This window comes from Microcaecilia unicolor, chromosome 13, assembly GCF_901765095.1.
Source record: "Microcaecilia unicolor chromosome 13, aMicUni1.1, whole genome shotgun sequence".
Classification (NCBI taxonomy): domain Eukaryota; kingdom Metazoa; phylum Chordata; class Amphibia; order Gymnophiona; family Siphonopidae; genus Microcaecilia; species Microcaecilia unicolor.
This window is the reverse complement of record NC_044043.1, coordinates 25,937,746-25,964,466: the sequence shown is the minus strand read 5'-3', so window position 1 is coordinate 25,964,466 and position 26,721 is coordinate 25,937,746. Positions and strand designations below refer to the sequence as shown.

The window sequence follows — 26,721 nt, the reverse complement described above, 5'->3', positions numbered from 1 at the left end:
ATGCTATTTGGACAGCGAAGGAGCAGAGGTAGGGAGAAGTGACAAAATTATCCAGGTAGCAGTGATTTTCATCTGCTGTCCAGATAAGCTAGACCTTTTGTTTATGCCAGGACCCTGTTTACTAAGGTGTGCGAGCATTTTTAGTGCTTGCTAACTGTATAAGTTATTCAAAGTCGTTAACTCGCGACAGGATTGTGAAAAATTACAGAAGGACCTTACGAGACTGGGAGACTGGGCGGCTAGATGGCAGATGACGTTTAATGTGAGCAAGTGCAAGGTGATGCATGTGGGAAAAAAGAACCCGAATTATAGCTACGTCATGCAAGGTTCCACGTTAGGAGTTACGGACCAAGAAAGGGATCTGGGTGTCGTCGATAATTCACTGAAACCTTCTGCTCAGTGTGCTGCTGCGGCTAGGAAAGCAAATAGAATGTTGGGTATTATTAGGAAAGGTATGGAAAACAGGTGTGAGGATGTTATAATATATTGTAAGCGCCTTTGAGCAGGGACTGTCCTTCTTTGTTAATTGTACAGCGCTGCGCAACCCTGGTAGCACTTTAGAAATGTTAAATAGTAGTAGTAGTATAATGCCGTTGTATCGCTCCATGGTGCAACCGCACCTTGAGTATTGTGTTCAATTCTGGTTGCCACATGTCAAGAAAGATATAGTAGAATTGGAAAAGGTGCAGCGAAGGGCGACTAAAATGATAGCGGGGATGGGACAACTTCCCTATGAAGAAAGACTGGAAGGAGGCTAGGGCTTTTCAGCTTGGAGAAGAGATGGCTGAGGGGAGACATGATAGAGGTATATAAAATAATGAGTGGAATGTAACAGGTGGATGTGAAGCGTCTGTTTACGCTTTCCAAAAATACTAGGACTAGGGGGCATGCAATGAAACTACAGTGTAGTACATTTAAAACAAATAGGAGAAAATTTTTCTTCACCCAACACGGAATTCATTGCTGGAGAACGTGGTGAAGGAGGTTAGGTTGGCAGAGTTTAAAAAGAGGTTAGATGGTTTCCTAAAGGACAAGTCCATAAACCGCTACTAAATGGACTTTGGAAAATCCACAATTCTAGAATAACATGTATAGACTGTTTGTACGTTTGGGAAGCTTGCCAGGTGCCGCTGTCGTGGACAGGATGCTGGGCTCGATGGACCCTTGGGCTTTTCCCAGTGTGGCATTACTTATGTACTTATGTATAGACTCCCACAGGAATATTATGGGCATGTACACGGTTAGCATTCACTAATGCTTAGCACCTGCTAAAAAAGCTAATGCGCTTATAGCGCGGCTTAGTAAACAGGGCCCATTGTCTCTTGATGCTGCTTTTAACTCCTAATCCTTATTCACTTGTTCAGAACCCTTATTTTATCATCCTCACTTTAATATTCCCTTATCTCTTGTTTGTCCTGTTTGTCTGTCCTAATTAGATTGTAAGCTCTGTCGGGAAGGGACTGTCTCTTCATGTTCAAGTGTACAGCGCTGCGTACGTCTAGTAGCGCTATAGAAATGATAAGTAGTAGTAGTAGTAGTATTAAACCGTCAAAAGCTTGTTGGCCCCAACACTGGTGAAAATGAAATTCAACAAACCAGCAAGAATTTTGAACAGTCTTTCAATTAATTTGGCAAATATACAGATATATATGGGTTTGTTAGTTTTTGGGTTTTTTTTAGATAATCTCATTTGATTACCTCTAGTTAAATTTCCCAATAGCAAATCTTAGGAAAATATATCAGACACTAACCCAGTTTAAATTTGCTTGGTTATAGTTCAGTCTCAAACTGAATGCACCAGTATACTTGACAAGTATTTTTCAAGTTTCTAGATGGTTCCTGTCCTGGACATCAAGAATATACCAAAATAGTCCTGGTTTCCCCCCTTCCCCATTCATCCTTTTTATTTTGGGGCACGCCTTGTCCAAGGACCAGGATCACTAGGCAAGAGAATGAATGGTTCTTGCCAAAATGTCCCTCTAACATTTGGCTGAACTAGACACTCTTGGAACATTGGATCCTGTTTCAGGCATTAATAATATCCCTACATAGTAACATAGTAGATGACGGCAGAAAAAGACCTGCACAGTCCATCCAGTCTGCCCAACAAGATAACTCATATTTGCTGCTTTTTGTGTATACCCTACTTTGATTTGTACCTGTGCTCTTCAGGGCACAGACCGTATAAGTCTGCCCAGCACTACCCCCGCCTCCCAACCACCTGCCCCTCCTCCCAACCACCGGCTCTGGCACAGACCGTATAAGTCTGCCCAGCACTATCCTCACCTCCCAACCACCGGCTCTGGCACAGACCGTACAAGTCTATCCAGCACTATCCCTGCCTCCCAACCACCAGTCCCGCTTCCCACCACCGGCTCTGGCACAGACCGTATAAGTCTGCCCAGCACTAGCCCTGCCTCCCAACCACCAGCCCCGCCTCCCGATCTTGACTAAGCTCCTGAGGATCCATTCCTTCGGCACAGGATTCCTTTATGCTTATCCCACACACACGTTTGAATTCCGTTACCGTTTTCATTTCCACCACCTCCCGCGGGACGGCATTCCAAGCATCCACTACTCTCTCCGTGAAAAAATACTTCCTGACATTTTTCTTGAGTCTGCCCCCCTTCAATCTCATTTCATGTCCTCTCGTTCTACCACCTTCCCATCTCCGGAAAAGGTTCGTTTGCGGATTAATACCTTTCAAATATTTGAATGTCTGTATCATATCACCCCTGTTTCTCCTTTCCTCCAGAGTACACATTCCTGGGCCTGCTGGTTCCATATACAAGTTTGCTAAACTGCACACCCTGAATGATGTGCTCTACTTGCCTTCTTCCCAGGGGAAGTATGGTTTTTTATTTTTGTCTTTTTTTTTTAATCTGGAGGTTCCCTTGCACTCGTTTTCCGTTTGATTTACAGTCAAAACAATCTATTTTTTTCTCTTTTTAATTTAGACAGATTTAGTTCACCCCATAGCTTTGTCCACCTTCAGATTCTCAAGCTGTTTATAAACTCTTTCTTCCGTAAGTGGATACTGCACCATTTATGGAAGAAAGAGTTTATAAACAGCTTGAGAATCTGAAGGTGGATAAAGCTATGGGGCCAGATGGGATACATCCCAGGATACTGACAGAGCTCACGGAGGTCCTGGCGGGACCTCTTAAAGATTTAATAGATCTTTAGAGATGGGAGAGGTTCCGCGGGATTGGAGACGAACAGATGTGGTCCCTCTTCACAAAAGTGGAAACAGAGAAGAAGTGGGAAACTACAGACCAGCAAGTCTCACATCGGTGGTAGGAAAAATTATGGAGTCACTGCTGAAAGAAAGGATAGTTAACGGGTTAACAGAAGCTGACGGGTTACAGGACCCGAGGCAGAGTCACTGCTGAAAGAAAGGATAGTTAACGGGTTAACAGAAGCTGACGGGTTACAGGACCCGAGGCAACATGGCTTTACCAAAGGAAAATCCTGCCAAACGAGTCTTATTGACTTCTTTGACTGGGTGACCAAAGAACTAGATGAAGGACATGTGCTAGATGTAATCTACTTGGACTTCAGCAAAGCCTTTGATACGGTCCCCCACAGAGGACTTGTGAATAAGCTGAAAGGGCTGAACTTAGGACCGAAAGTGGTGAACTGGATAAGAAACTGGTTGACTGACAGGTGGCAGAGGGCGGTAGTAAATGTAATTCGCTCGGAGGAAAGAAAGGTGAACAGTGGAGTTCCTCAGGGGTCGGTGCTGGGGCCTATTCTGTTTAATATATTTGTGGGAGATATTGCTGAAGGGTTGGAAGGAAATGTGTGCCTTTTTGTGGATGACACGAAAAAAGCCAAGAGTGGATACCCTGGAGGGAGTAGAAACGATGAGAAGGGATCTCCAAACCTTAGAAGAATGGCCGAGGGTGTGGCAGTTAAAATTTAATTCTGTAATACAAAAAGTACTTCACTATGAAATTAAATTACATGTATACTTTTATTTTTGCCCATTAATTAATTACTCCAACAACAAGCTTCCATGCAACTCACTTTCAAATGTCATACACACCTTCAATCACTCAGCCAAAGCATCGTAATATATTATACAACAGTATAAATCTTAGCTCTTAGAATAAAATACAAATCACTGCTTATACTTAAGTCTATAACAGTGTCATCTGTTCGCATGGAAAAACCGTTGTGTTGAATCTCATCACGCTATATAGGATGACCCCAATCAGTCACTAGCCATCCACATTAATATAAAAATGGTTCCAACGATATTCACAGTGTCCACTGAATACAAGCGAATGAACAGCATTGTGTATTCACTGCTGAATTTCATGCATCACTGCCCAGTCCAATGCTCCGACTGTGCCTGTGGGTCCGCTGCGTGGCATGAGAAAGGCTTGCATGTATAGCCACAGAAAGAGATCACTCTCAACTCTCAATCATCAATCTACATGAATTCCTCAGAATTTAGTACAAGAACAGTGCTGGGCAGACTTCTACGGTCTGTGCCCTGAGAAAGGCAAAGATAAATCAAACTTGGGTATACAAATAAAGAATCACATGCCATGTAATTGAGTTTATCTTGTTGGGCAGACTGGATGGACCGTACAGGTCTTTATCTGTCGTCATTTACTATGTTACTACTACTACTATTAAACATTTCTATAGCTCTACTAGACTTACGCAGCGCTGTACAAATGAACATGAAAAGACAATCCCTGCTAAACAGAGCTTACAATCTAAATTGGACAGACGAACAGACAGCTAGGGGTGGGGAAATTGCAGTGGTAGGGGTGATAAGTGAGGGTGTTGAGTAAGAGAGTCATGGTTAGGAGTCAAAAGCAGTAGCAAAGATGTGGGCTTCAAGCCTAGACTTGAAGACAGCCAGAGACTGAGCCTGACGTACTGGCTCAGGGAGTCTATTCCAGGCATAGGGAGCAGCGAGATAGAAGGAACAGAGCCGGGAGTTAGCAGTGGGGGAGAAGGGGGACGACAGGAGACATTACCCAGCGAACGGAGTTCACGGGGAGGAGTGTAGGGAGAGATGAGAGCGGAAAGGTACTGAGGAGCTGCAGAGTGGATGCACTTGTAGGTCAAAAGGAGAAGGTTGAACCATATGCGGAAGCAGATAGGGAGCCAGTGAAGCGACTTGAGCAGAGGGATAACGTGAGTATAGCGACTCTGGTGGAATATAAGACGCGCAGCAGAGTTTTGGACAGATTGAAGGGGAGATAGATGGCTGAGTGGGAGACCAGCGAGAAGCAAATTGCAGTAGTCTAGGCGAGAGGTGATAAGGGTGTGGGTAAGGGTTTTGGTAGCGTCCTCCGAGAGGAAAGGGTGAATTTTGTTAATATTATAGAGAAAGAAACGACAGGTTTTGGCAATCTGCTGAATATGAGCAGAGAAGGAGAGAGCGGAGTCAAAGATGACTCCAAGGTTGCGCGCAGACGGGACAGGGAGGATGAGAGTGTTATCTACCGAAATAGAGAACGGGGTGAGAAGAGAGGCAGGTTTAGGGGGAAAGAGGAGAAGCTCGGTTTTGGTCATGTTTAATTTCAGGTGGCGGCGAGACATCCAGGCAGCGATGTCAGACAGGCAGGCCGATACTTTGGTCTGGATTTCAGCTGAGATATCAGGTGCGGAGAGGTAGATCTGGGTATTAGTCTTCTCTGTTAAAGGCAGGATAAATAATCTCTTATTTTGTCTAAAATACACCTTCTTTTCTTAGGGAAATCATAGAGACAATGGGGTAAAACCACAACTGATATAGCTTATCCCTAAAGACATTGGAATTATTAAATAGAGATATTTTCTGGGGGATCATAAGAGAGTGGTACAAAATGGGTAAAGGTGAATCAATTTTTCATTCTTTCAAAAAGTACAAAGACCAGGGGACACTCAATAAAATTACATGGAAATACTTAAAAAAAAAAATAGGAAGAAATATTTTCCACTCAAAGAATAAGTAAGCTCTGGAACTTGTAGCTGGAGGATGTGGTAACAGCGGTTAGTGTATCTGGGTTTAAAAAAGGGGTTGACAAGTTCCCGGAGGAAAAGTTCATAGTCTGTTATTGAGATGGACATGGGAGAAGCAACTGCATGGAATGTTGCTGCTATTTGGCTTTCTGCCAGGTACTTGTGTGTTAAGTCGACCACCATTGGTCTGATCCAATATGGCTATTCTTATGTTCTTATGAAAAAACCCTTTTTGAATAAAGCCCACAAAGTCATTGTTTAGTTTAAGCTGAAGATTTGAAATGGAAACCATTTGGCTGTCCTTCCCTGCTGCCTCTGAAGGTCACTGTTTGTTTACTCATATTTCCATTTTTGTAAGTCTAATTGCTGGTGGATTAGCACCTTACATAAGGTCTCCTCCCTAGGGACTTGATCTCCTGATAATAAACTAGGAGAGGCTAAAGGTAAATAGATGAGAAAAAAAAACCCCAGAGTAAAAGAAGAGAGACAATAAGAAGCTTTGTTTACTAAAGCTTAGCTCTAGCTATCTGCAGCAGGGCCCATTTTATTCCAATTTCCTTTGGGCTCTGCTGCAGATAACTAGAGCTAAGCTTTAGTAAACAGGGGGGATAAATAAGAGACGGAAAAGCCAGTTTGAATGTTTGCGTGCTGTTTTAAAAGTAGTGAATGAGGATTCAAAGCATAAAAGAACGTAAAAGTTGCCAGTCTGGGTCAGACCAGCACCCTGTTTCCAAAAGTCCATAATCCGGGTCACAAGCACCTGGCAGAACTCCCAAAAGTAGAAAGATTTGATCTACTTTGTTCTCTCACTCATTTCAACAATTGAATGGAAGAGAACAAACTCATGTCTGGGGACACATAGGTACTATGAGAAGAGTTCCAGAGAAGAAGAGATCTTCATTGGTAAGAATTTGCTGGGAAATTGTTTTTAAACTTGGGGAAAGGTAGATTTAGAGTTAATTAGGTAACCTCAAGGACTTTATTTTAAGTTACTCTGCTCTTTCCAGAGCATAGGGCCCAGGGCTGACTGGACTTGCATCTTTCATCTGCCCCTCCCCATGGTTTTGGCATCTCTCCCTCCCTTTGGCCGGCATCTGTCTCCCTTCCTCTCTCCTCTGTCTCTTTTTCTGCGGGTCCGGCACTACTCCCTCACCTCTCTCACTCCCCCACGGTCCTGTATAGTTTATGTGGGTCACCAGCAGGGTGAGAAATTGCCTTCGCTCAGCCCCTGGGTCTTCCCTCTACCATGTTCTGCCCACAGAAAATTGCATCAGATGAGGCAGGACAGACAAACTTTACAGGACTACAGGGCAGTGAGAGAGGTGAAGGAGCAGTGTGGGACTCGCAGGGAGGAAGGGAGGAGGGAGAAGAAAGAAGGAGAAAGAGTGGACCAGAGGTGTGGAGAAAGGGACAAATATCTAGACCAGGTGAGGTCTGAGGCTGAATATTTTGCTGCCCTTAATCACAGGCGTCTGATCCAACGGTTAAGCCAGTCCTGATAGGACCAATATAGCTGAAAGCAGAAGTTAAGTGGTATCGAAGGGGTCCTTTTACCAAGCTGTGATAAAAAGGACCCTGTGGTAGCGGTGGCGGTCATTTTTGCCGCATACCAGGGCCCTTTTTACCGCGGCAGGTAAAAGTAAAAAAAAAAAACACATGGCCATGCAGTAAGCTTACACTTACTGCATGGCCATGTGGGGAGGGGAACAGTTATCGGGTGACAGTAAGAGCTCCCATGCTACCCCGCCGGTAACCGGGCAGCACATGGCGCTGCCTGATTACTGCTGGGTAACCCTCTGCGGTATATTAAAAAAAAAAAAAAAAAAATCCAGCAGCACTGGAAATGGCATACGCTGGAGGCAGAACTACTCCTAAATGAATAAGAGAAGGAGAAGGAAGGGAGGGGGAGAATGTAGGTAATGAGAAAACACTGTAAGTAGTCAGGAGCATAGGGAAAGCGTCTGTTCACGCTTTCCAAAAATAGTAGGACTAGGGGGCACGCGATGAAACTACAGTGTAGTACATTTAAAACAAATAGGAGAAAATGTTTCTTCACCCAACGCGTAATTAAACTCTGGAATTTGTTGCCGGAGAATATGGTGAAGGCAGTTAGCTTGGCAGAGTTTAAAAAGGGTTTGGACGGTTTCCTAAAGGACAAGTCCATAGACTGCTACTAAATGAACTTGGGAAAAATCCACAATTTCAGGAATAACATATATAGAATGTTTGTACGTTTGGGAAGCTGCCAGGTGCCCTTGACCAGGATTGGCCGCTGTCGGGGACAGGATGCTGGGCTTGATGGGCCTTTGGTCTTTTCCCAGTATGGCATTACTTATTTACTTTGAAGACATGTTTTCCTGAAAAATAAGATAAGAGCTGCTGCAGATCTTGTTCTGGTGTGGCTAGCTGAGTCACTTGGGACTGGGGCTCTCACCTGAGATTCACTGAGTGGGTTGATCCGCTTGTGGTAATTCTATAGCTGGGCTCCTTCACGTATCACCTTCTGCATCCATGGTATACAACTGTCACAGGGTGTTAAGTACATAAGTATTGCCATATTGGGAGAGACCGAAGGTCCATCAAGCCCAGCATCCTGCCTCCAATAGTGGCCAATCCAGGTCACAAGTACCTGGCAAGATCCCAGGATCAGTACAATACATTTTATGCTGCTTATTCTAGAAATAAGCAGAGGATTTTCCCCAAGTCCATTTTAATAATGGTCTATGGACTTTTCCTTTAGGAAGCCATCCAAACCTTTTTTAAACCCTGCTAAGCTAACTGCTTTTACTACATTTTCTGGCAACGAATTCCAGAGTTTAATTACACATTGTATAAAGAAATATTTTTTTCTGATTTGTTTTGAATTTACTACTTTCTAGCCTCATTCCTAGTATTCTGTACGTGGCATGCATAAATGGTAGCTCTTCTCTTGCATCTGTATCATTTACTCACATTCTTACAAAATAGCGCTTAGGTGTCCTGCTAGCATTTACACACATAAGTGGACACTTACCCATGAAAGTGATAATATTTGTTTTTGTGCCACATGTACTTTTACCTTTTCAATGTAACCAAATATGAACATCTGTACCACTTAGGAATTTTGAGTGCAATCAGGGCACAACATTTGAGCAGAGCATACAAGACAATGACCTTGCATCTAAGTCATTTACTTTCTGCTTATGTATTTAAGACCATGTAATGACTGCATCATAACAACACTCTGTAAGCCACATTGAGCCTGCAAAAAGGTGGGATACTACTACTACTACTACTATTTAGCATTTCTATAGCGCTACAAGGCATACGCAGCGCTGCACAAACATAGAAGAAAGACAGTCCCTGCTCAAAGAGCTTACAATCTAATAGACAAAAAATAAAGTAAGCAAATCAAATCAATTATTGTGTACAGGAAGGAGGGTAAGTGGAGGCAGGTGGTTACAAGTGGTTATGAGTGAAAAGCAATATTAAAGAGGTGGGCTTTCAGTCTAGATTTAAAGGTGGCCAAGGAAGGGGCAAGACGTAGGGGCTCAGGAAGTTTATTCCAGGCGTAGGGTGCAGCGAGACAGAAGGCGCGAAGTCTGGAGTTGGCAGTAGTGGAGAAGGGAACAGATAAGAAGGATTTATCCATGGAGCGGAGTGCACGGGAAGGGGTGTAGGGAAGGACGAGTGTGGAGAGATACTGGGGAGCAGCAGAGTGAGTACATTTATAGGTTAGTAGAAGAAGTTTGAACAGGATGCGAAAACGGATAGGGAGCCAGTGAAGCGACTTGAGGAGAGGTAGTATGAGTAAAGCGACCCTGGCGGAAGACAAGACGGGCAGCAGAGTTTTGAACCGATTGGAGAGGGGAGAGGTGACTAAGTGGGAGGCCAGCAAGAAGCAGATTGCAGTAGTCTAAATGAGAGGTGACAGGGGTGTGGATGAGGGTTTTGGTAGAGTGCTCGGAAAGAAAGGGGCGGATTTTACGGATGTTGTAAAGAAAGAAACGACAGGTCTTGGCAATCTGCTGGATATGAGCAGAGAAGGAGAGAGAAGAGTCAAAGATGACCCCAAGGTTTTGAGCTGAGGAGACGGGGAGAATGAGAGAGCCATCAACAGAAATAGAAAATGGGGGGAGCGGGGAGGTGGGTTTGGGGGGGAAAATGAGAAGCTCGGTTTTGGTCATATTTAATTTCAGGTGGCATTGAGACATCCAGACAGCAATGTCAGACAAGCACGCTGAAACTTTGGTTTGGATGCAAGGTGAGATATCAGGGGTAGAAAGGTAGATTTGGGAGTCATCAGCATAGAGATGGTAGGAAAAGCCATGGGATGAGATTAATGAACCAAGGGAAGAAGTGTAGATAGAAAAGAGGAGGGGACCAAGAACAGAACCCTGAGGTACGCCGACAGGCAGAGGGATAGAAGTAGAAGAGGATCCACCAGAGTGAACACTAAAGGTGCGGAGGGAGAGGTAGGAAGAGAACCAGGAAAGGACAGAGCCCTGGAATCCAAGTGAGGACAGGGTATCGAGAAGTATGCTGTGATCGACAGTGTCAAAAGCAGCGGAAAGATCAAGAAGAATGAGGATGGAATAGAGACCTCTGGATTTAGCCAGTAATAGGTCATTGGAGACTTTAGTAAGAGCAGTTTCGGTTGAGTGGAGAGGGCGAAAACCAGATTGTAGTGGGTCAAGAATAGTGGGGTACAAATGCAATAAATAAATAAATAAGTCAGAGGTGACGGACAGAGTACTAGCACATGTGTTTCAATAAATTTATTTATTTAATTTTTGTTACATTTGTACCCCGCGCTTTCCCACTCATGGCAGGCTCAACGCGGCTTACGTGGGGCAATGGAGGGTTAAGCGACTTGCCCAGAGTCACAAGGAGCTGCCTGTGCCTGAAGTGGTACTTTTTTTCTGCATTGGGGGGTGCCTTTTCAGTGTTTACTGGTTAAAATTTAAAATAAGAAGTCGTAAAAGTACCCAAATAAAATAAATATGACGCACATACAGAACTGGGAATAAGACCCAAAGAGTGCGCAACAGAGCCAAGACATCAGCAAGTCTGAAGAATTTAATGGCACAGGCATTTCTGTTTATACTAGCCCAATCTTGGAAGGGCTCAAAAGAAACTGAGGCATTTTCTGTCTTTAGATTCAAATGCTTACCTGCATTTTAGGAAACATTTTACATTGCTGGTTAATGTGTGAGTTATTTTTGTTGCTTGCTTCATAGAAGTGAACCTTAAGAGCTAAAATGCGTTTTCTGATGATGGGTTTTATCTAACTTTATATAATAGAATTTCTAATGGGGGCCGGCAATAATACGGGTAGCTTGAAATCATAACTGTTTTGGAAAACTAATTGACTGCAGGATAAGAGGCAGAATAGTTTTATCAGAGGAAATCTCATCAGCTGAATCTGACCAATTTCCATGATGGGTGAGCAGAGAGTTAGATCAGGGGAGAGCGCTTGATGTGGTGTACCTGGATTTTAGCAAAGCCTTTGATACAATTCCATATAGGTGACTTATAAAGACTATGAGGCTTATTTTCGAAAGAGAAGGATGCCCATCTTTCAACACAAATCGGGAGATGGGCGTCCTTCTCTCAGGGTCGCCCAAAATCAGCATAATCGAAAGCCGATTATGGGCGTTCCCAACTGCTTTCTGTCGTGGGGACGACCAAAGTTCCCGGGGGCGTAGCGAAGGCGGGTTTTGGGCGTGCCTAACGCATGGGTGTCCTCGACCCATAATTGAAATAAAAAGGGCGTCCCTGAGGAGCACTTGGACAACTTTACTTTACGAAAAGGTGCCCGAACTGACCAGATGACCACCGGAGGGAATTGGGGATGACCTCCCCTTACTCCCCCAGTGGTCACTAACCCCCTTCCCACCCTCAAAAAAATTTTTTTTTAATATTTTTTGCCAGCCTCTATGCCAGCCTCAAATGTCATACCCCACTCCATGACAGCAGTATGCAGGTGCCTGGAGCAGTTTTAGTGGGTGCAGTGCACTTCAGGCAGGCAGACCCAGGCCCATTCCCCCTACCTGTTACACTTGTGGTGGTAAATGTGAGCCCTCCAAAACCCACCAGAAACCCACTGTACCCACATCTAGGTGCCCCCCCTTCACCTGTAAGGGCTACGGTAGTGGTGTACAGTTGTGGGGAGTGGGTTTTGGGGGGCTCAGCACACAAGGTAAGGGAGCTATGTAGCTGGGAGCTTTTTCTGAAGTCCACTGCAGTGCCCCCTAGGGTGCCCAGTTGGTGTCCTGGCATGTGAGGGGGACCAGTGCACTACAAATGCTGGCTCCTCCCACGACCAAAGGGCTTGCATTTGGTCATTTCTCAGATGGGCGTCCTTAGTTTCCATTATCGCCGAAAATCAGAAACGACCAAGTCTAGGGACCATTTGGGCGTTCCCGACAGTATTATCAAAAAGAAAGATGGCCACCCATCTTGTTTCGATAATACGGGTTTCCCCGCACCTTTGCCGGGAATACTGCCGCCAGACTCATATTTGGAAAAACTAAATATGAAAGTGCAAAACCCCTAAGAGAGAAACTTCATTGGCTCCCACTCAAAGAATGCATGGCGTTCAAGATCTGCACGATTGTACACAAAATCATTCACGCAGACGCCCCAATTTACATGCTAAACCTTGTGGACCTGCCTCCTAGAAACACTGTAAGATCATCCCGCAAATTTCTCAACCTACATTTCCCCAGCTGTAAAGGACAAATACAAACTGATACACGCCACCACCTTCTCCTACTTGAGCACGCAGCTGTGGAATGCTCTACCTACAGATCTGAAAGCCACTGAAGAAATAACTAACTTCCGCAAATCTCCGAAGACACATCTCTTCCAAAAGGCCTACAAAGAAAACACATAACCTACGAAACTACCTCAACAATCCACACAGTTATTACAGTTCACCTATATCCTACCTAACATCTTTCGTCTATCTTCCTTTACCTAATCTTCAAACTTTAATAATTGTATCTGTACCATGAAATGATTATGACTATCTTCCCTTACCTAATCTTCAAACTCAAAAAATTGTAACTGTTATCACGAGATGATTATGTCATAACCATACTCTGTAAGCCACATTGAGTCTGCAAATAGGTGGGAAAATGTGGGATACAAATGCAATAAATAATAAAACTTGGGCACCCCTTTCGATTATGCCCCTCCACGTGACCTTGGGGATAGATTTAGTAAATGTGCTACTACTTTAAAGTGTAAACACCATTAATGTGCGTCATTAGTAAATAGGTTTCACTGCATAAAAGTGATAAGTAACAGGCATTAATAGCATTAATAATTTACCCCCCCTTTAACAAAGCCGTGCTAGCGGTTGCCACGTGGCAAAGCCAACACAGCCCATTCACTTGGAAAGGACTGGGTCAGCATTACCACACCGGCAGCTGTTAGTGCGGCTTTGTAAGGGGGGAGGGGGTTAATAGTTTTAATATACTTGATATACCACATTTCTAAAAAAATTTGTCAGAATGGGTTTACAATTTAAAATAAAATATGAATCAGAAAAGAACGCCAATCTAAAAATAGGACAGAATTCACTCATGCACATAATCAAAATAGAATCAGGTCTATCATACAATCATAACGCAGGTCTATGGTGATGCTTGCACCGGCTAGCCGGTCGACCCAAATGCTTGTAAAAAAACCCATAAAGTTTTCAGTTACATTGAACCCGAGAACCCGGGAAAATGTGGGCTATAAATGAAATAAATAAATAAATAAATACACCTTGAACTGTTTAAAAGACAATTCTTGTTCTGAGGGACATGATCCCACAGAAGTGGTACTCGCCAAAAGAAAGCATTCTCTTGAGTTACCTCAGGAAGAGCCAACAGCGATGTAGTTGCAGACCACAATGTCTGAGTAGGTACATAAAGCTGTATCATTGGCAACAGATACTCAAAACTCTATGCGTCAAAATTGAAACCTTGTATAGTGACCTATATTCCACAGGCAGCAATTATCTCTCCAACTGAGGTCTCCCAATAACTTAAAAGCCGCAACCTGCAAAGCACTCATCTTCATTACAAGGTAACCTGCAATTTTTTTTTGTTACATTTGTACCCTGCGCTTTCCCACTCATAGCAGGCTCAATGCGGCTTACATATTTGTATACAGATACTTATTTGTACCTGGGGCAATGGAGGGTTAAGTGACTTGCCCAGAGTCACAAGGAGCTGCCTGTGCCTGAAGTGGGAATCGAACTCAGTTCCTCAGGACCAAAGTCCACCACCCTAACCACTAGGCCACTCCTCCACTCCACAATTCCCATGTAAACCATATTAGCATAATCCAGTTTTTAAATCACCAAAGCATCCGTAAAATACCAAAACCTGCACGCAACCCAGAATGATACCCGAATATCAAAATGCCTCACATAACTGCACTTGACCTTCCAAAAGCTGTGCAAAACAGTGGCGTAGCCACAGGTGGGCCTGTTAGGGCTCAAGCCCACCCAACAGCGGCACACCCTTAGCAGTAGCTGGTGGGGAAGACCTCTCTCTGTTGGTGCCAAAAATGCTGCTCTCCACTCCAGCAGTCAACTTCCTAAGCTGCGCATGTTCAGTTTTCAGTGCATGCCTGCTGCAGACTGCTGAGGTGGAAAGCAGCATTTTCCTGCCAGCTGAGATTTTCTTTTTAAGATAATGGGGGGAGGACCCTTGGTGCCCACCCACTTCTTGTCTAGGCCCATCCAAAATCCACTATCTGGCTACACCCCTGGTGCAAAACTGTTGGTCTTGAAAGATGACCAGTGAGGTGACAAATGCCTGTGTTTTAGCCAAACTAATGCATTTCAATAAAGCTTTCCCCTGGTATGGGACCTAAAGTGACTGACTGGGTTAGAAATTGGTTGAGTGGGAGATAAAGGTAGTCGTAAGTAGAATTCACTGTGAGGATAAGAACATTACCAGGATTGGAAATGTTTTGCATTTTTGCAGATGATACCAAAATCTGCAATAGAGCAGACGCCCTAGAAGATGTGAAAAACATGAGAAGGGATGTAGTGAAGTTTAAGGAATGGTCTAGAGTTTAAGGCAAAGTAATTCAGGGTCATGTTTTTGGGCAGTGGTTTCCAAAACCTGTAGTTTTCTGGATATCCACACTGAATATGCATGAGAAAAATTTGCATGCAGTGAATGCAGAAATACTGTTTAGCAATTGATGATGTGGTGGATTCTTCTCTTCCCCCTGTTTTCCTGGTGACACCTTCTCAAAAACACAGCTCTCTGCCTGCTGGATCAACGATCCTGTGGCAATTCTCATTTACAGTGCTCTGAATGCTGCTAGCCCTTGAACCCTGGCACCTTTAAGGGGGTAAGTTTGATGGGCAGTACTTCTCAAGTTGAGTGGTGCTTGTGAGAAAATGCTGCTGGGACAGCCAAGCACCTTAGACACCTGCCAACTCCATCTAGCAGGAAATCCAAGCCAGGCTACTAGATGTAAGCAGATAGATCAAAGAGATATTCTGAGCTGCCAAATTTCCTAGCTCAAGGAGGGAGCTTGCCATTTTTGTTCACCCAGTTCTGTTGTCTGCGATTCTTCTTCAACCTCCCAACTCCCCTCTCCGAACCTGCTTACAGTCCGCTGCCTAGATGCCTCCACAGCCCCTCCACTATTTACCCTATCCCATAACCACCTGTGAGCCCATTCCATATTCATCCCTGATGCTGTTCTATCTGAGACCCTTTGTGCCAGTGCTTTCCTAGCCTATCTCACACTCTAAACCCACCTTTAGTCTGTGTCTCTGCCTCTGTGGGTGCAAAAGAGGTGGCATAAGATAATTCTATCCTTTTCGTTGTCAGTGTCTATGTTTCACATTATCACTTTTCTGCCTGGGGGTGTTGATAGTGGGGAGCACTCTGGGTATTGGTGGTCGGATAGTCAGTCTCTGAGAATCACTGATCAAACTGGTAACAGGATATTGGGCTAGATGGACCATTGGTCTGACCCAGTATGGCTACTCTTATGTTCTGAATCATAGAGGCCATCCTGTATGAGGCACCTTGGGACACCAGGGACATCAGAGAAAGAAGATTTGGACTGCTAAAGACATGCTTCAGGTGCCTGAAGAGGTCTCGAGGACTTCCTCTAAAAACAGAAAAAGTATGCAAGATATTCCCCGCCGGTTGCATCCTGCACAGTCTTGCACAGAATCTGAACAAGAGGATGAAGAACATTACTATTGTGGATTAAAAACTGGTTAATGTAAGGCTAAATGGCCAGTATTCTCGATGGAGAAGAATAGATAGTGGGATTCCCCAGGGATCTGTGCTGGAACCACTGCTTTTTAACATATTTATAAATGATCTAGAGATGGGAGTAACTAGTGAGTTAATTAAATTTGCTGACAACACAAAGTTATTCAAAGTTGTTAAATCGCAAAAGGATTGTGAAAAATTACAAGAGGACCTTACGAGACTGGGAGACTAGGCGGCTAAATGTCAGATGATGTTTAATGTGAGCAAGTGCAAAGTGATGCATGTGGGAAAGAGGAACCCGAATTATAGTTATATAACGCAAGGCTCCACATTAAGAGTCACTGACCAGGAAAGGGATCTAGGTGTCATCGTTGATGATACATTGAAACGCTCAGTGTGCGGTGGTGGCTAAGAAAGCAAATAGAATGTTAGATATTATTAGGAAATGAATGGAAAACAAAAATGAGGACGTTATAATGCCTTTGTATTGCTCCATGGTGCAACTGCACCTTGAATACTGAGTGCAATTCTGGTCACCGCATCTCAAAAAAGATATAGTGGAATTAGAAAAGGTATAGAGAAGGGCGATGAAAATGATAAAGGGGATGGAATGACTTCCCATGTGGAGGAGTAGCCTAGTGGTTGGTGCAGTGGACCTTGATCCTGGGGAACTGAGTTCAATTCCAACTGCAGCTCCTTGTGACTCTGGGCAAGTCACTTAACCCTCCATTGCCCTTGGTACAAAATAAGTACCTGAATATATGTAAACCGCTTTGAATGTAGTTGCAAAAACCTCAGAAAGGCGGTATATCAAGTCCCATTTCCCCCTTTCCCTATGAGAAAAGGCTAAAGCGGCTAGGGCTCTTTTGTTTGCAGAAAAGACAGCTGAGGGAAGATATGATAGAGGTGTATAAAATAATTAATGGAGCGCCTAATGATCAAAACACCAACTACAACAGCTATCCTAACGCTTACTAACCCTTCCCACCTAGGCAGAAGTTCTTGGAGACATATCCTCGTTGCGAGAGGATAGCGCATCCCCTGGTGGGCAGGTCCTGACTACAGGAGTACTTCCTACTTGTAGGATGCAACTCTCCTTCTTGGAGACCTCCCTTCTCCAAGGCAGCACAGGGGCTGCCAGACTGGTGGTGGGACGTCTCTATAATGTTCCTGTAGGTCTCCTCTATATACTTCTCGGTCTCCCTCAGCTCCTCCAAGTCTGCTACTCTATCCTCAAGAGAACTTTGCATCAGGCACACATATATAACTTCTCACCAACTGTGAGATAATTATACATGACACTCAATGCAAAAGACTGGATAGCACCGTTCTCACTGCTGGACTGCTGTCTCCATCTTTAGTATTTTTCAGTTTTTCAATAATTTAAAACTTGCTAAGGTACTAAGGATATTATTCTAATATAGTTATATGGTATATTGTGTGATTTATTTAGTGTTTTCTTCTTAGAAATTAATACAATGTAATTAAAACTCTGTAAGAGGACTTTTTCCCTTGTTATCCTAATTAGAATAACAGACTGTAAATGAAGAGTTGTGCTAGGGGTGGGTGGAAGTTAGGGGAGGGTGGGTGGGATTGAAGAGTAAACTAGGCCCAACTGTGCCTTCTAGAGTCTCTCTGTTAATGTTGTAGGCTGTGGCCGAGAGTTCAAGTTTTAAAGTTGTAAAGCTATAGGGAAAAGGGGTTTATAGTATGGATTGGCCACTGTTGAAAACAGGATGCTGGGTTTGATGGACCTTCAGTCTGTCCTAGTGTGGCAATGCTTATGTTCTTATCTGATTGTCAGCTAAATCATTAAAAATAGAAAAAGTTTATAAGTCATCCTTAGATATTTATGAATCTCACACAGCAAAACCCATTTGAAACCCTTCAAAAGCAAACTTATCTTTGTGAAGTCACTTTATCAAACATGATTTTGTAATGCAGTGCATGAAAGTTCATGAATCTGACTTGTGCCAAAGTTGTGTTGAAATCATGAACTGTGACACGGATAGCATGAACTCAAGTGTCCCTAGCTGCTGGTGCAAGTTTATGTGATGTTGACATTGGAGGCACCTTTGTTCTCATTCTTGGTGATGCTGTGATCATAAACTCACATGGTGTATGTGACATTATCATGAACACCTTTACCTCAATCAGAGTGACTCCAAGTCAGAAATGACAGCTGCACATGTTTTTTGTGATTATTTTGACAAAGAAGGTTTTCATTATTTATTGAGTTAAAATTTAATGTCAAGAAATGCAGAGTGATGCACTTGGGGTGCAGAAACCCAAGAGAGAGATATCAGATAGGAGGGGAGAGATTTGGAAGCTCGACTCAGGGGAAGAGACCTTGGGATGTTGGTGTCAGAAGATATGAAGACAATGCGACGGCCATGGCCAGAAGGATGCTAGGCTGCATAGAGAGGGGTATAATGGGAACGGGAAATGGGACTTGATATACCACCTTTCTGATTTTTTTGCAACTACATTCAAAGCGGTTTACATATATTCATAGTAAACATAGTAGATGACGGCAGAAAAAGACCTGCACGGTCCATCCAGTCTGCCCAAGAAGTACTTATTTTGTACCAGGGGCAATGGAGGGGTTAAGTGACTTGCCCAGTCACAAGGAGCTGCAGTGGGAATTGAACTCAGTTCCCCAGGATCAAAGTCCACTGCACTAACCACTAGGCTACTCCTCCAGCAGAAGAAAGGAGGTGTTGATGCCCCTCTACAAGTCGTTGGTGTGGCCCCACTTGGAGTACTGTGTTCAGTTTTAGAGGACGTATCTTGCTAAAGATGCAAAAAGAATGGAAGCGGTGCAAAGAAAAGCTACAAAAATGGTATGGGATTTGTGCTGCAAACTGTACGAGGAGAGACTTGCCGACCTGAACACGTATACCTTGGAGGAAAGGAGAAGCAGGGGTGACACGATACAGACGTTCAAATATTTGAAAGGTATTAATCCACAAACAAACCTTTTTTGGAGACAGGAAGGTGGTAGAACTAGAGGTTGAAGGGAGGCAGATTCAAGAGTAATGTCAGGAAGTATTTCTTCATGGAGAGAGTGGTAGATAGGTGGAATGTCCTCCCGTGGGAGGTGGTGGAGATGAAAACGGTAATGGATTCAAACATACGTGGGATAAACACAAAGGAATCCTGTTTAGAAGGAATGGATCCACAAAAGCTTAGTGGAGATTGGGTGGCAACGCCAATAATTGGGAAGCAAAACCGGTGCTGGCCAGACTTCTACGGTCTACGCCCTGATCATGACTGAATAGATATGGATGGGCATGAGTGTATATTTTAAGGGGCTTCGATGTTAGCTTCAGAAATTTTAGTACAAGAAGAGTGTTGGGCAGACTTCTACGGTCTGTGCCCTGAGGAAGGCATGGACAAATCAAACTCAGGTATAAAGTATCACATACCATGTAAAATGAGTTTATCTTGTTGGGCAGACTGGATGGACTGTTCAGGTGTTTATTTGCCGTCATTTACTATGTTACTAATTTACTATGTAACCAGGAATTTCAGGTTTGGAGACTATGCTGGCCCAACACCATAGACTAATATTAGCCCTGGAAGTGTGAGCTTAATGTGTCCTGTTTCTGACCCAGGGTTAAATTTCCAGGCCTGAAATATCAGCCCCAGACTCTTCCACAGCCCTTGATTCACAGGTACTCCAGGACCACCCCACCTATCCCTGACCCACTTAGTAACTAGGTTAGTAACATAGTAACATAGTAGATAACGGCAGAAAAAGACCTGCATGGTCCATCCAGTCTGCCCAAGACAAACTCATATGTGTATACCTTACCTTGAATTGAATTTGTACCTGTCCTTTTCAGGGCACAGACCATATAAGTCTGCCCAGCAGTATTTCCCGCCTCCCAACCACCAGTCCCGCCTCCCAGCACCGGCTCTGGTACAGACCGTATAAGTCTGCCCTCCCCTATCCTCGCTTCCCAACCACCACCCCCTCTTTCCCCCACCTGCTCCGTCACCCAATTTCAGCTAAGCTTCTGAGGATCCATTCCTTCTGCACAGGATTCCTCTATGCATATCCCACGCATGTTTGAACTCCGTTACTGTTTTCATCTCCACCACCTCCCGCGGGAGGGCATTCCAAGCGTTCACCACCCTCTCTGTGAAAAAATACTTCCTGACATCTTTCCTGAGTCTGCCCCCCTTCAATCTCATTTCATGTCCTCTCGTTCTACCGCCTTCCCATCTCCGGAAAAGATTCGTTTGCGGATCTGGTTAGTGAATGGATTGCGGTAGTTAGGTTAGTGGGTGGAGGATTCCATACTAGTTCAAATATGCAAATATATTTTAATGCAGTTTTGTAGTGGAGGAAGATCATCTTCTTCCAAATCCATCAGCAAAAGGCCATCCAGGATGGGTCAATCTCACCAATTACCCCTGCCTGGCCTGAGCTTTGAGTGGAACAGTGTTTTCCCCGAAGGTGGTAAGGAAGTGCCACATCCCTTGACTGTGGGTATTGCTGCTAATGTCAGTTGATGATAGTTGAGGAGCCCCTACTTGTGTATACAAGTCTGTGATGTAACATTTAATGCATTCAGCCTGTACCGATTTCATACCTTTCTCTACCAGCACAATGCACAAAAACATGAAAACCCCCTAAACTTTTAGAAAACCTTATTCAAGCTGTACATCTACATCTCATTCAAAGATAACATGCTAAGAGATATTCACTGGAAAGACATAAATTAGCAAGGACTGACAATATCATTCAGGATATAAGCAAATCAGAAATATTCCACCTTTGCAGTATATCAAGTACATGTAAATAAATAATACATTTCAAATCACAAAGAACTGCTAGATGAAAGAGAGTCTCTCTCTCTCTCCATCATGGACTGAAAACTGGAGAAGTGTTTACTGGTGCTTTCATTCTATAAAATAAAAAAAAAAAAACAAGCTGCTCGCAGATATTCTGGGGTGATCTGGGCTGATTCTTAGTTTTGCTGCTCATTGTATCACCAGAGCCCTGTATGGAAATATTTCTCAGTGATCTGCCATTCCATCTGCTCCTCTGTACTTCACTAGTTAAATCCTTTTGTACCCCTCAATTTGCAAGGAACTGGTGTCACTCCAAACTATTCAGGCAGCTTAAACTGGAAGAGGTCTATGCTAGGAATAGCCTGCTCCTCTTACCTGAGAGATCCCTGTGGGTCCAAACGTGCTGAACAGATTGTCCACTGTGCAGGAGGTTTGTCTCTGTTGAATGCCTTTATACTTCTTTTACAATAATTCCTGATGGGCGGAATAAGTATTAACTTAATCTGTAATTACATGGAAAACTGAAACTGTGAGATTCATCCTCCCAGGTTGTGAGTGAACTGGCTAATGTGGTCTAACAAGCCTTATAAATAGAGGACTGCTTGAGACTGTTCCTAATAGACAAGGGTGGGGAGGGTGTGCATCAGATATCTCTAAATCCAAAATTATGTAGACAGAGGAAATGGATGACATGAAAAATGAGGAACTTTGGGGTGTGCCGGATTCTTTTGCTAATCATTAATTGGAAGTCGGACATCAGCAACTTGGGCTATCTTTCCTTCCTTCAAAACCCCTCCAGGAATTATTTTCCACTTATGGGGGTTTGTTTATAAAGCTTTTTCTGTGCATAAAGCTTTTTTTACATGCAGAAAAGGGCTTTTATGAAATTGCATGACTACATATGTGTGTAAAGTATTGAAGTACAGAAAGAGTACGCCTACTTTTACACGGATATCTTTTGCAAAACATATGTCTACATGCACATATTTGCATCAGCTTCAGAGCAGATATAAATTATGTGTGAGGATTTGTGCACTATTTGCACAAATCCTCACTCACTATTTTGGGCTAATTCTAAGGTGCCTCTGTTGCCTTTATGTTGAAATCTTTTTACATAAGTAAATAAGTATTGCCATACTGGGAAAGACCAAAGGTCCATCAAGCTGTTACGGCTGTGAGTCCCTGTGCCCAGCGAAGCACAGATGAGACAAGCTCGGACCTGAGCTCCGCAGGACGGCCGAACAATCCCGTGACGTCACCTGGAGCGATCCCTTCCCCCGGGGGTTGAGCCCCCAGGACCGGGGGTCGACAAGACTTCCGAACTCCAACCGGGAGTGGTCAAACAGGCAATGATCAAGGCAGGCAGCAAACAAAGAGGTCTTCAGGATTCAGGCAATTGTCAAGGCAGGCAGCAAACGAAGAAGTAGTCAGGATTCAGACAATGGTCAAGGCAGGCAGCAAACAAAGAGGTAGTCAGGATTCAGGCAATGGTCAAGGCAGGCAGCAAACAAAAAAGTGGTCAGGATTCAGGCAATGGTCAAGGCAGGCAGAAAATGAAGAAGTAGTCAGGATACAGGCAATGATCAAATCCGCAAAACAACAGGAAACACCACGAACTCCACCAAAGTAGAAGCCGAAGCAAACTGATGACAGGGTTCTGTTCTTAAATAGGCCTCTCATCAGGAGATCCCTGCCACAGCTGACAAGCGAGGAACCTCATTGGGCACACCCATAGGAATAAGCCTCTCAAGATGGCTGCCCCTCAGATGAACCTCTCAATATGGCCGCCGCCAGGAGCAGCAAGGTAGGAGTGTAACAGTACCCCCCTCCAGAAGACCCCCTCCTCACCAGCTCGGCCTGGGTTTAGCAGGATATCGGGCATGGAATTCTTTCACCAGCTCATGAGCATGGACATTCTTAGCCGGCTCCCAAGAATTGTCCTCTGGCCCGTAGTGCTTTCAGGAGATTAGATACAGCAGTTGTCTCCCACAACATTTAGAATCAAATATCTCCTCCACTTCATACTCAGGATCGGCCTCTGCTTCAGGAATAGCCTCCTTATGAGGCTCCGGATGCCACCTGGAGGTGAGGAAGGCTTTTAAGAGAGACACATGAAAGGCATTGTGTATTCTAAGGTTTCGAGGTAACCGGAGGCAGTAGGTGATGGCCCCTACCCGGGATAAAACCCGGGAATGGCCCAATGAATTTGGGAGCAAACTTAAAGATGGCAACCGCAGCCTCAGATGTTTAGTACTGGGCCATACCTTTCCCCCTGGCTGAAAAACAGGAGCCGTTCGTCTCCGCTGGTCAAAAGACCGTTTTGCCCCGAACAGCTGCTTGCAGAAGATGTTCCTGGACCTCGCTCCACGTATCCTGGAAAGTAGTGAGAGTGGGCTGTAGTTGCGGAAGCACCTGAGTGACAGGAATGGGAGAAGGCAACCGTGGATGACATCCAAACACAACAAAAAATGGAGAGGTCTGGGAGGCGGAATGAAAACTATTATTGTAGGCGAACTCAGCCCAGGGCAATAGAGAAGCCCAGTCATCTTGGCGATGGTTAGTGTAGGCTCGTAGAAAGGCCTTGAGGGTCTGATTCACCCTTTGAGCCATCCTGTTAGTTTGTGGATGATATGCTGAAGAGAATAGCGTAGTGATACCAAAAGTAGTGCAGAGTGCTCTCCAAAACCGGGATGTAAACTAGGAACCTCTATCGCTGACAATTCGCTGAGGTACTCCATGCAGACGAAAGATGTGGCTGATGAAACTGGTAGCGAGGGTGGAGGCCGTGGGTAGCGTTTTCATGGGTACAAAATGAGCCATCCGAGAGAACCGGTCGATAACCAACCAGATGACCGTATTCCCCTGGGAAGATGGCAGGTCAGTGATGAAGTCCATCGAAATCTCTTGCCAGGGCTGCTGGGGAACAGGCAAGGGCTGTAATTGCCCCCAAGGTCTTCCATGGGATGCCTTACTCCGAGCACAAACAGGACAGGTGGAGACAAAATGACGAATTTCCTGTGCCATTCGGGGACCAGATGGTAAGTCTTCTGAAACCCTAAGTGACCGGCGAACTTGAGGAATACCCCCACTGGAGTACCTTCCTCAGAAGTTGAGAAGGTACTGTGGCCGTGTGAGGTGGAAACACCCAGGGCGGTTGGAATGCAAGCTGGGTTAAGCATAGGATAAGACTCCTCTGGATCTCCGGGTGCCTCAAACACCCAGGAAAGAACATTCTTCTCCACTGGCCGAAACACCAGGCGGAAATCAAAACGTGCGAAGAAAGAGGAACATCGAGCCTGGCGTGGATTCAATCTCTTCACGTCCTGTAGGTACAATAAATTCTTGTGGTCCGTCATGATGGTGACAGGATGTGCGGCCCCCTCTAACAGGCATCGCCATTCCTGGAGGGCCCACTTGAGCGCTAGCAATTCCCGATCTCCTATAGTATAGTTCCTCTCAGCCGAGGAGAACTTACAGGAAAAAAAAACATGGATGCCTCTTTCCTGATTCCCCAGCCTGGGACAGCACCGCCCCGGCCCCCAGGGAAGAAGCGTCCACCTCCACCAGAAAAGGCTTAGCCAGATCAGGGCTCCGGAGTACTGGAGCAACAAGAAAAGCCTCCTTCATCGTGGAGAAAGCGGTCAAGGCCTCTTGATTCCAATTCCTCACATCCGCTCCCTTCTTGGTGAGGGCAGTTAAGGGTGCAGTGATCAGGGAATAATTCAGAATAAACTGTCGGTAGTAATTTGCAAACCGCAGGAACCTTTGTAGAGCACGGAGTCCCTGGGGTACCGGTCAGTTGCGAATGGCTAGGAACTTAGCCAGATCCATCCATAGCCCCTGACCAGATATAATGTAGCCCAAGAAGGGCATCTTGTGCTGGTGGAAGGCACACTTCTCCTTTTTTGCGAACAACCGTTGCTCCCGAAGCCACTGAAGAACGGTGTGCACGTGGGAAGGATGGTCCTGACTGGAGGGAGAGAAGATCAAGATGTCGTCTAGGTAGACAATAACCGTTTTATAGAGGCGATCCTGAAAGATGAAGTTCACAAAGTTTTGGAAGACCGCTGGGATGTTGCATAGGCCGAACGGCATCACCAAATATTTGAAGTGACCCTTGTGCGTGTTAAAAGTGGTCTTCCATTCATCTCCCTCACGGATTCGTACCAGGTTATAGGCTCCTCTTAAATCCAGCTTTGTGAGTGTCCTTGCTCCTTGCAACCGGTCAAACAATTCTGGAATCAAGGGAAGCGGGTAGCGATTTTTAATCGTGATGCTGATCAGACCCCGGTAATCAATACATGGCTGTAAGGACCCATCTTTTTGAGACAAAAAAAAAACCCCGGCTCCAGCCGGCGATGAGGAAAGCCTCATAAACCCTTTTTGCAGGTTTTCTGCAATATAGTCTTGCATGGCCTGGGTCTCATTCTGGGATAAGGTATACTGCCTGCCCCGGGGTGGACTTGTCCCGGGAAGTAGTTCAATCGAACAGTCAAAAGATCTATACGGCGGGAGGGCATCAGCCTCTTGAGCACTGAACACATCCGCAAAGTCTTGGTATTCTTCAGGAAGAGCCGTCTGGACTGCTCGCAAGACTCCAGGAAGGGCAGGTAGAGCCCTCGTAGGAACCTCGATAGACAAGAGACACTGCTGAAAACACCGCGGACCCCACTGACCGATCTCACCAGTGACCCAATCAATAGTAGGAGCGTGGAGCCACAGCCAGGATAGTCCCAGAATCACCGGATGAATAGCCCCGGAAAGTACTAAGAACTGAATCATCTCCTGGTGGAGAATCCCGACCTGCATCTGCAAAGGTAGGGTAACCGGTCGAGGCAGCGTCGATCCCTGGATAGAGGTCACTTGAAGAGCCAGTTGACAGGGAATCGAAGGTCCCCCTAGTTGTTCCAAAAGGTCGGTGTCAATGAAGTTCCCTCCAGCCCCAACATCATAAGTACATAAGTAATGCCATACTGGGAAAAGACCAAGGGTCCATCGAGCCCAGCATCTTGTCCACGACAGCGGCCAATCCAGGCCAAGGGCATCTGGCAAGCTTCCCAAACATACAAACATTCTATACATGTTATTCCTGGGATTTTGGATTTTTCCAAGTCCGTTTAGTAGCGGTTTATGGACTTGTCCTTTAGGAAACCGTCCAACCCCTTTTTAAACTCTGCTAAGCTAACCGCCTTCACCACATTTTCCGGCAATGAATTCCAGAGTTTAATTACACGTTGGGTGAAGAAACATTTTCTCCGATTTGTTTTTAATTTACTACACTGTAGTTTAATCGCATGCCCCCTAGTCCTAGTATTTTTGGAAAGCGTGAACAGACGCTTCATATCCACCTGTTCCACTCCACTCATTATTTTATATACCTCTATCATGTCTCCCCTCAGCCGTCTCTTCTCCAAGCTGAATAGCCCTAGCCTCCTTAGTCTTTCTTCATAGGGAAGTCGTCCCATCCCCGCTATCATTTTAGTCGCCCTTCGCTGCACCTTTTCCAATTCTACTATATCTTTCTTGAGATGCGGCGAACAGAATTGAACACAATACTCAAGGTGCGGTCGCACCATGGAGCGATACAACGGCATTATAACATCCTCACACCTGTTTTCCATACCTTTCCTAATAATACCCAACATTCTATTCGCTTTCCTAGCCGCAGCAGCACACTGAGCAGAAGGTTTCAGCGTGTTATCGACGACGACACCCAGATCCC

At 44.8% G+C, this 26,721-nt stretch overlaps 1 protein-coding gene across 1 annotated transcript in view; it reads right to left on the bottom strand.

The window, feature by feature from the left end:
- The window catches only part of LOC115456823 (NADPH--cytochrome P450 reductase), a 260,347-nt gene extending 238,781 nt beyond the window's left edge, over positions 1-21,566 (bottom strand). The window contains exon 1 of the mRNA XM_030186142.1: positions 21,375-21,566. The gene's annotated coding sequence lies outside the window, so the exon portion shown is untranslated. The remainder of the gene's footprint in view (positions 1-21,374) is intronic.
- Between the last annotated feature and the right edge of the window lie 5,155 nt (positions 21,567-26,721).